At 44.3% G+C, this 8358-nt stretch overlaps 1 long non-coding RNA gene across 1 annotated transcript in view; it reads right to left on the reverse strand.

Annotated features, from left to right (window-relative positions):
• Window positions 1-7103, reverse strand: part of LOC142591105 (uncharacterized) — a 44483-nt gene extending 37380 nt beyond the window's left edge. Inside the window, exons 1-2 of the long non-coding RNA XR_012830339.1 lie at window positions 6959-7103; window positions 292-370 (exon numbers count right to left, since the gene is read on the reverse strand). This is a non-coding gene — a long non-coding RNA (uncharacterized LOC142591105). The remainder of the gene's footprint in view (window positions 1-291; window positions 371-6958) is intronic.
• Window positions 7104-8358: the final 1255 nt, after the last annotated feature.

Genomic DNA, 8358 nt, shown 5'->3' on the forward strand with positions numbered 1-8358 from the left:
TGAGATCCAAAGGCTGTATAAAATATAACATAATATTCGGGTAATATAGAAAAAGCCATATAAATTCAAAATGACTTCCTGTCGCAACATGACCAGTAGGCATAGTATGGTAGTATTCTCCTATAATTGTGTATGATATACATATTATAAAACACGAAAGAAACAAGTGTGACAGTAAACTGTTTCTAATTCCAAATTTCTAGAAGGTGAATTTTTGAGAAAGTAAATAAAATTGCTGTATCAAAATAAATGCAATATAGCTTGGATTATATAGAGAAAATTTCAACTTACGCCATCCGTAATTAGTAGTTCCCGCTTCAGATACTGTAGGTAAAAGAAGCAAAATACCTAGCAAGCCCTTCATTTCCTGCTGTAAAAGAAGTGTTTCATAGAGGTCAAGTGCATGTTCTGCTTTGTTGGAAATGTTTTCTGAAAAACAGAACTGTAGATAGTCTGTGGCAAAATGCAAATTGCTGCATTTCGTGCCATAGCTGTTATTACATCAGAAATTTGTAACGCGTCAGCATAATTATCCTGAGCGCCGCATATGATACTGTCGCCTATGCGAAGTGTGCACTGTTGTCTTGGCAACAACATCTATTACTAGAGTAGGGTGTTTTGAAACGACGATGTCATTTCTCTGGTGTCAATAGAAAATTTTGATGCAGCATCAGAGCTGCAGCCTTAGAAGAGAAAAATCTATCTTCGCTGGAGAGATTCGGCACAGTTCGTTACATAATTACAGAAATAAAAGACTTGAGGCAGAAGTAAAAAAAATGCACAAGGAAGGTTTTAGACTGAATATCAGGAGTACACACGAATCGGCGGAGCCCTCGCCCTGGGAATGGGTTTCAGAGTAGCTTTCCCTTATCCTTGCGTAAGCATTAGAGTATATTATGATAAAAGTAGAGCCACTGAGCGAAACGCTTGCAGAAATTCGCATAAAGAAAACTCTGTTTTACGTAAATGAAATTGTAATAGGGAAGAGGCAAATAAATTTTTGGTGCAAGCTTTGGTCACAACCATAGCTGCTTGCTGGCGGCTTTTACCATCACTCTTACTCCCTACGGTGGTGGCTCATTGCAACTGCGTCAGTATATCTCTGCCGCCACAAACCACCTACATGACACAGGATGGCGACACCATACAAGCATCGCACCATTACAATATTACACCCCACAGCGTCACACAGGGTGTGTGTCGTCTCGACACCTGGAGGCGCCTCTATCTATATTAATGAGAGCGCTAATACAGAAGTGCGAAAGCGCCCTGACTGGACGCCATGAGAACAGTTGTCCAACCCGAACGACACACCGACAGAACCAATGAACTAGACTGAAGCTCCAAACATTACAGAGACAGCAGTACAGACTTTCCCTACAACGCCATTTTCTTAACCGAGAAGATGCCATAGCGTAGCGACAGCTACAAACTAATTCATTTTTCTATCTTTTTTATCTTTACCTCTTCCAAGCCGAACAATATCTCTCGTACAGTCCCTACTGGGGAGTAATGCCCACAGTATATCACTAGGTTCCCTAGGTGTGCACCCTACGAGCAAGTCTCCCTATTTCATAAAAAAGTGGTTTCTCCTTCTCTTTGCTGCCCACTTGTTATTTACTTCTGACAGGTTAATGACCACGGATTGATTGCCTTTGACCCTCAGTGTAAGAGACGAGAACTATCTGAAGAGCACAGAGAGAAGATGACACAGTGACAACAGCAGAGCGAGGGAAAACAGGGGGAAAGCGGGAAGTGGAAGGTCATGACGATGACCAAAACCACAACAAGGTGAAAGCGGGAGCTAACGTTCAGAGAAGTAGACTTCTCGTTGGCGAGTGGACCGATTGAATAAGACAAGTCCACTTGTCGAAACTTTGGCTTCCGCTTTCACCTTATTCTCGTTTTGCTCAACGACAGAAGGAGAATGATATAACGGTGAAGGCCTGAGGACTATGGCATGAGCACGATGAAATGAAGAGGGAATGATGCCGACTGACCAATGCCGAGACTGTGAGTGACAACGACAGAATTTGACGCAAGTGACGACGGTACAGAGATAGTGACGAAATGATTAACCCTGTAGGTGCGGAGCATTGAGAACCATTTCATCATCCCGAGGAAATGACACTAATTTGTTGACGGCATGCAGACAGCGGCATCACTACGGGGCGCAGAAAGTAGGATGAAGGTGTGTAGACAGCGAATTGACAAAGCTGGCACATGAGGAATAAACAACAACAAAGGAATTACGACGATGAGATCATAAAGACGTAGTTTAGACGTAAAACTATAACCGATGCTGGCCTGCACTAAATCCTGACCAAGCAGAAAAGACGGTGACCACGCAAGTCAAGTGGTCCCAGGGGCACATACCCAGTGGAATTTAGAATTATACATTTCTCTTTAGTGAACATGGCAGAAACATCCAGTACCAGAAAATAGGGATCAGTGCCAAACGAAGAAAAGTACGCAGATGACATTCAAGGGGTGAATTGGACAAAGCGATACTGACAAGACCCTGAACTCTGACTCGGCGCATTATGCGGAGAGATGTGCTGCAAATATCTGTGAAGAATGCGCTCCAATGTTGGACATCGCAGAACAAGCAAAAGTTTCTTCTGCATTAAAACCTGTTTTGTCCCAAGCGAAGGCATCACGCACTTAGCATTGCGCATATGCTGCGCAGCGTAAGATAAACGCAGCCAATTTCGGCGACGAAGAGGTTAAGTAAGTTCTCTCCTAATTGTCATTTCGAGGATACCTACACCCTCCTTTTATATGTAAATTGCTGCCAAGGGACGCAACTAACGCGCGACCAGCGTCACAGTGCTGGCTTGCTCTAGGTCAATTGTAAAATTGTTAATTACGGTCTTTTTAGGTATGTATTTGTGGACAAATGGTTGGAGGACCCTCTTCTGTGCTCGGGGAAGGAGGTTTGAAAATAACACTATTGCACATGCATTTGTACAAGCACACACACACACACACACACACACACACACACACACACACATATATATATATATATATATATATATATATATATATATATATATATATATATATATAGTAGTCATATCATGTGGTGCCAACAAACACTGACACCACGAACAATATAGGGGAAATCACTTGTGCTGAATAAATGAAATAAAGAAACGATCAACTACTGGAAATTAAAGTGGATGAAAAAACAACTTGCCGCAGGTGGGAACCGACCCCACAACCTTCGCATTTCGCGTGCGATGCTCTACCAATTGAGCTACCGCGGCGCTGTTTCCCCATCCACTGTGTTGGGTATTTATGTGTCCTAGTAGAAGCCTGGCAGTGTTAGCCAGCGCCACCACTCACATACCTTGGCGGCGGACGTGGTACGTCCTTTTTGCCACAGACGTCACGAGAACGTGATCTTCTTGGGTGAAGGCAACTGGTCAACAAACCCACACATGCTACCTGAAGGCATCAATGTTGCCGGATTCGAGACCCTCGTTATGTAAACGAGAAGAGAGGGGGTTAAGCAAGGGTCCCGATTTTTATTAGTCATATCATGAGAATCCAACAAACACTGACACCAAGGACAACATAGGGGAAATTACCATAGGGAAATTACACCCAAAAAGATCTACGTTCTTGTGACACCTGCGGCAAAAAGGACGTTCCACGTCGGCCGCCAAGGTATGTGAGTGGTGGCGCTGGCTAACACTCCCAGGGTTCTACTAGGACACATAAATACCCAAGAAAGTGGATGGGAGCTCAATTGGTAGAGCATCAGATGCGAAATACGAAGGTTGTGGCTTCCGTTCCCACCTGCGGCAAGTTGTTTGTTCATCCACTTTAATTTCCATTAATTAATTGTTTCTTTATTTCATTTATTAAGCAGAAATAATTTTTCCTATGTTGTGCTTGGTGTCATTGTGTGTTGGCCTTATCATGATATTACTAATAAAAATCGGGACCCTCGGTTAACCCCCTCTCTTCTCGTATGTATGTATATATATATATATATATATATATATTGTGAGGCTTTATATTATGGAAGTCATCTTAGTCATCAGTACATAATCATCACCATCGTTTTGCATCTTCATCGCCATCGCGCTAGCCCGTGCTTTGGGAATAAAGGCGTCTAGTAAAACCGCTGCTTCTCATGTGGATGCAGTCCTTTAAGCTCCCTTTGACCTCTTCACATTCCTCTCCAGGAGCTGCGCTCGGGCCACCGCTTACGCCAAGCAACCACCGAGGAGCCCCTACACGAAGGAGCAGCGTCCACCGACTCCGTTCATGTGCGAGGTATCCCACCCTCCTGGATTGTAACCAGCCGTCAGCGCCATCCTGATGGCGTGCTAGATACTGTCGCCGTTTCGCGCCAGCAACGTGAGTATGCAGAACTGGTTCCTCTTTTTGACTATTTAGAGGGAAGAACAAACAGAGTGCCGAGGTGATTCGCCAGAGGGCTGTCTTCATTTTGCTTGCGCCACGAAGTTCTCTATAAAAAGAACGTTTCACCTACTGGGAGCAGCTACCTACTCGTGATTCTCGTATCTCTTCACGACGAAGTCCTACATGCTTGTCACAATGAGCCGACCGCTGTCACTTGGGCTACACCCGCATATTGGCAAGAATTAGGCTAAAGTATTATTGGCCGAGACTTGGGTCGATCGTGAAACGTTACATACAGACATGCCTGAATTGCCAGCGCCCAAAGCCCTACCCGGCAAGCCAGCTGGACTGCTGCATCCTGTTCAGATACGGCAAGCGCCATTCAAGCAAATTGGCATGGACCTTTTAGGTCCGTTTCCACTGTCTACTGCCGGAAATAGATGAATAATCGTCGTCACAGATTACCTTACTCGATACGCCGAAACAGGTGCTATCCAACGTGGAGCAGCAGCCGAAGCAGCGCGATTTTTCATCGAAGCCGTCGTCCTAAGGCATGGAGCTCCCGCAGTGACCATGACAGAGGAGCTGCGTTCACGGCTGCACTTCTGTATACCGTTTTGCGACTAAGTGGTACCACTCACCAAAAAAGCAGGGCTTATCATCCCCAAACCAATGGGCTGACAGAGCGTTTAAATAAGACTGTGGCAGACATGATGAGTATGTACATCGGCGTCGACCACAAGAACTGGGACGAGATTTTACCATTTCTTACATTTGCGTATAACACGGCTCGCCAAGAGACAACACGCATGGCACCTTTCAACCTCGTTTACGGGCGGGAAGTGACAACAATGCTGGACGCGATGCTGCCACACGAGTGCGGTGGCGACGAGACTGGTGCCGAGGAGTTTACGCAACGCGTAGAAAAAGCCAGCCAGCTTGCGCGTTTGCGAATCGAAGAAAAAGAGGAATACGATGCCCGACACTACAATTTTGGACAAAGACCCGTCACATAGAACCTCGGTGACCAGGTGTGAGTCTGGACTCCTATTAGTCGGCGGGGGCTCTCTGAGAAGATCCTGCGAAGATACTTCCGCCCGTACACAGTTCTGCGCTTCATCAGCGATGTGAATTATGAAGTTGTCCCCGATAGTCATAACTGCTCGAAACGCCTGCGGAATCAGCCCGAGGTTGTGCACGTGCTTCATACGAAGCCATACTTTTCCTCTCATGACCTCAAATTTGCACCGACTGTGCACAGCTTTCGGAGGTTGGTGCATTGGGATGATGCCTTTTTTTGGCAAAGGAGGGACGCGTACTCTTTTACACGTCCTCTACACCGGCTTTCCCGTCTCCTACTAGGCTGTGACAATATAGTGTTGAGAGAGAGCGAATGTATTGGTGCAAATTGGAGCAACACTTTGCAATGTGGTGAACGTGTTTTAAATGATGAGTGCAAAACCTCAGAGAGGGGGAACTTAATGCTAACGTATTCTTCGGCTGCTAACACTAAACTGCCACTGAATTTTTTTTTGCTTGTGCTTTTCGGCTACACTTGCCGACTCAACCTAGATTCTGTGAGAAATGTGTGAAGACTTATGTGCCTGTATCGCGTGCAAATAACAGCTTTACCAGAATGTTTAAAGCTCAGACCATAGCTTGAATGCAACACCTCAGCTGGAAAGCTCATTCATCTATAGTGTGCATGGGTCAGTGTGCACCTCATTTTCATGGGGGAGTGAAAGGTGGAACGCTGGCTGGGGTCCATCACCGAATTGATTGAGCGAAGCGTAAGAGTGCTGGTGTTGCGCCGATTTTTTTGCGTCACTTTTGCAGCCAACCACAGTACATGTCTTAAAAAAACCCAAGCTCTCTGCTGCGCAGGCGCCGTCAGCAGGACAGCTCGCTAACGATGGCGACGACGCCTATGGATCAAATTCGCTTTGCTCTTCAGTAGGACTGCTATCAGAAGTAATCAAAGAACAATGCATGAGCTATCATTGAAGACAGCCAACCCAGTCTTGGTTATCAAAACAATTTATGGAAAATATTAAAACAGCTAGCTCAGCTAAATATCAGCGTGGAGTCACAAATATCAAATGTGCACTTCCATGTTACAAGCGAGGACCTCCGTGAAAAAACGCACATATATTGACGGGTTGTAAGCTGCCTAATACGAAAAAATTGCTCAACTGGTCGCCGATCGCATGCAAAGCTTTGCTATGGCACATCCTCTCGGCCTATTTATCTGCTTCAACTTAAAGCTTTGACGAGCTGGCCTACTGGAAAGCCCGCTGCCAAGCGTGCCGTACTTTAACACTAACGACAATGGCCGAACGCCCGGTCGACTTCATGGAACATCTACGGTCATTTTTCTTTTATAAATACTGTAGTCAGTGCTCAAACCACGTAGGCTAGGTAGTGGTAATTGTGTGAGTTTTAGGCGTGCTGAATATATCGTAATAATACTAATGTATCCTAATAGTACTCAAATGAGAATGATTTTGGTTTATATGTTGAAGGCACACATTTTTGAGCCTAATAAAGAAATTCAAGTACAACTCAAGTGCCTACTCACCGAAGCTTACAAAAATTGACAGCGATCAGCCCACTGGCCACAGTATTGCTTCTGAGCCGCCTAATCTCGTCTTGAGTCGCTTATATTGATGCTTATCGGAGTGAAAAAATCAGAATCTCGTCTTTTACAGGTCAGTTGTCATTAATGTAAGAAACTTCCTCGTGTTTTTAGGGACTGCATTCGAATTTATCATGGGTCGTTATCTTTGTTATTAGTCAAAGCTTGTAAGAGTTCATTTCTATTGATTGTGTTTGCGGTTTGAGGTGGTACAGCGCATAACATTTTTGATGATAACATTTAAATGCTACGAACTTTTGCTCTGATAGAAATGTCAAAAGCGAAATACCAAGTCCTGGGGTTTGCCTTCAGTGAGTTCTGACACCTATCTGTCTACGGCTTTAGAAAAACATACGCTCTTTCTGAAGGTTAATTGTGTACTTTAGGTACATTCAACTCTAGCCTCTTGGAAAAAATTACTCTAATCTTTTATCTGAACATATTTAACGTCTACAGCACATTCTAGACGATCGCCTAGTACATTTGATTCATTGTTCGGTTTTAATGACCAGGTATGGCCACATAGAAGCAAATACCTGGTGCAATGATGTAATAATGATAAGAAAGGATGCAACATGGCTGCAAAGGGGCCTGAAATAAGTCTGTAAATTGCATAAAGTAAACATATATTAAAATAGGGGCAAGAATTAGTGATGTGCGCTATGCTCGAAAGGTCATTGCAAATGAGTAAGATTAAGCGAGGCGTATGGGATACAGCAGCACTAGTGCCTCAACAGAGCCCTTGGAAGTCGAGGACAAGAAAGCATTTACGTCGTCTACAGGTATGCTTGAATTACAGCTACAACCTCCAACGGTGAGGTGGAGCTACAAATAATCTGACCAAATGATTTTCGAGGTGTCGGTTTCTGCAAAAAAAGTGTAAGAGCGAGTTAATTGAAAAGCGACTAATTTTCAAAAAAATACTTGTCGGAAAGGTACGTGCTCATGGTACAGGGATCGGAAGTACTTTTGCCTGCCTGCTTCTATTTCGGGGCACTGAAAAAGAACGTGGATAACCCTAAGGCTATTGTGCATTTACTACAAGTTGGAAAATCACATTCAGTCAGAAGGTAAGAGTGAGCTACGTAGGTAAGGCCTACGTTTATTCTGCAAAGAATTTCCTTGTGTCTTTGTGCCCTTTAAGTTATCTAGTTTCTAATTGTGGCTTCATGATGTGCACCATAATTAATGTTTCAGTATCTCACTGGCTATGCCAATACTCCCTAAAGTGATGCCGTATGGAGGGTTTTAGGTCGGTGACTGCTATAGGAATATTTATTTCTGTATCACTGAAGGCTACTGACGTAGGAGTTTCATCAGCAGCCACATTGCTTTTATGCCTC

This window comes from Dermacentor variabilis, chromosome 8, assembly GCF_050947875.1.
Source record: "Dermacentor variabilis isolate Ectoservices chromosome 8, ASM5094787v1, whole genome shotgun sequence".
NCBI classification, from domain to species: Eukaryota; Metazoa; Arthropoda; class Arachnida; order Ixodida; family Ixodidae; genus Dermacentor; species Dermacentor variabilis.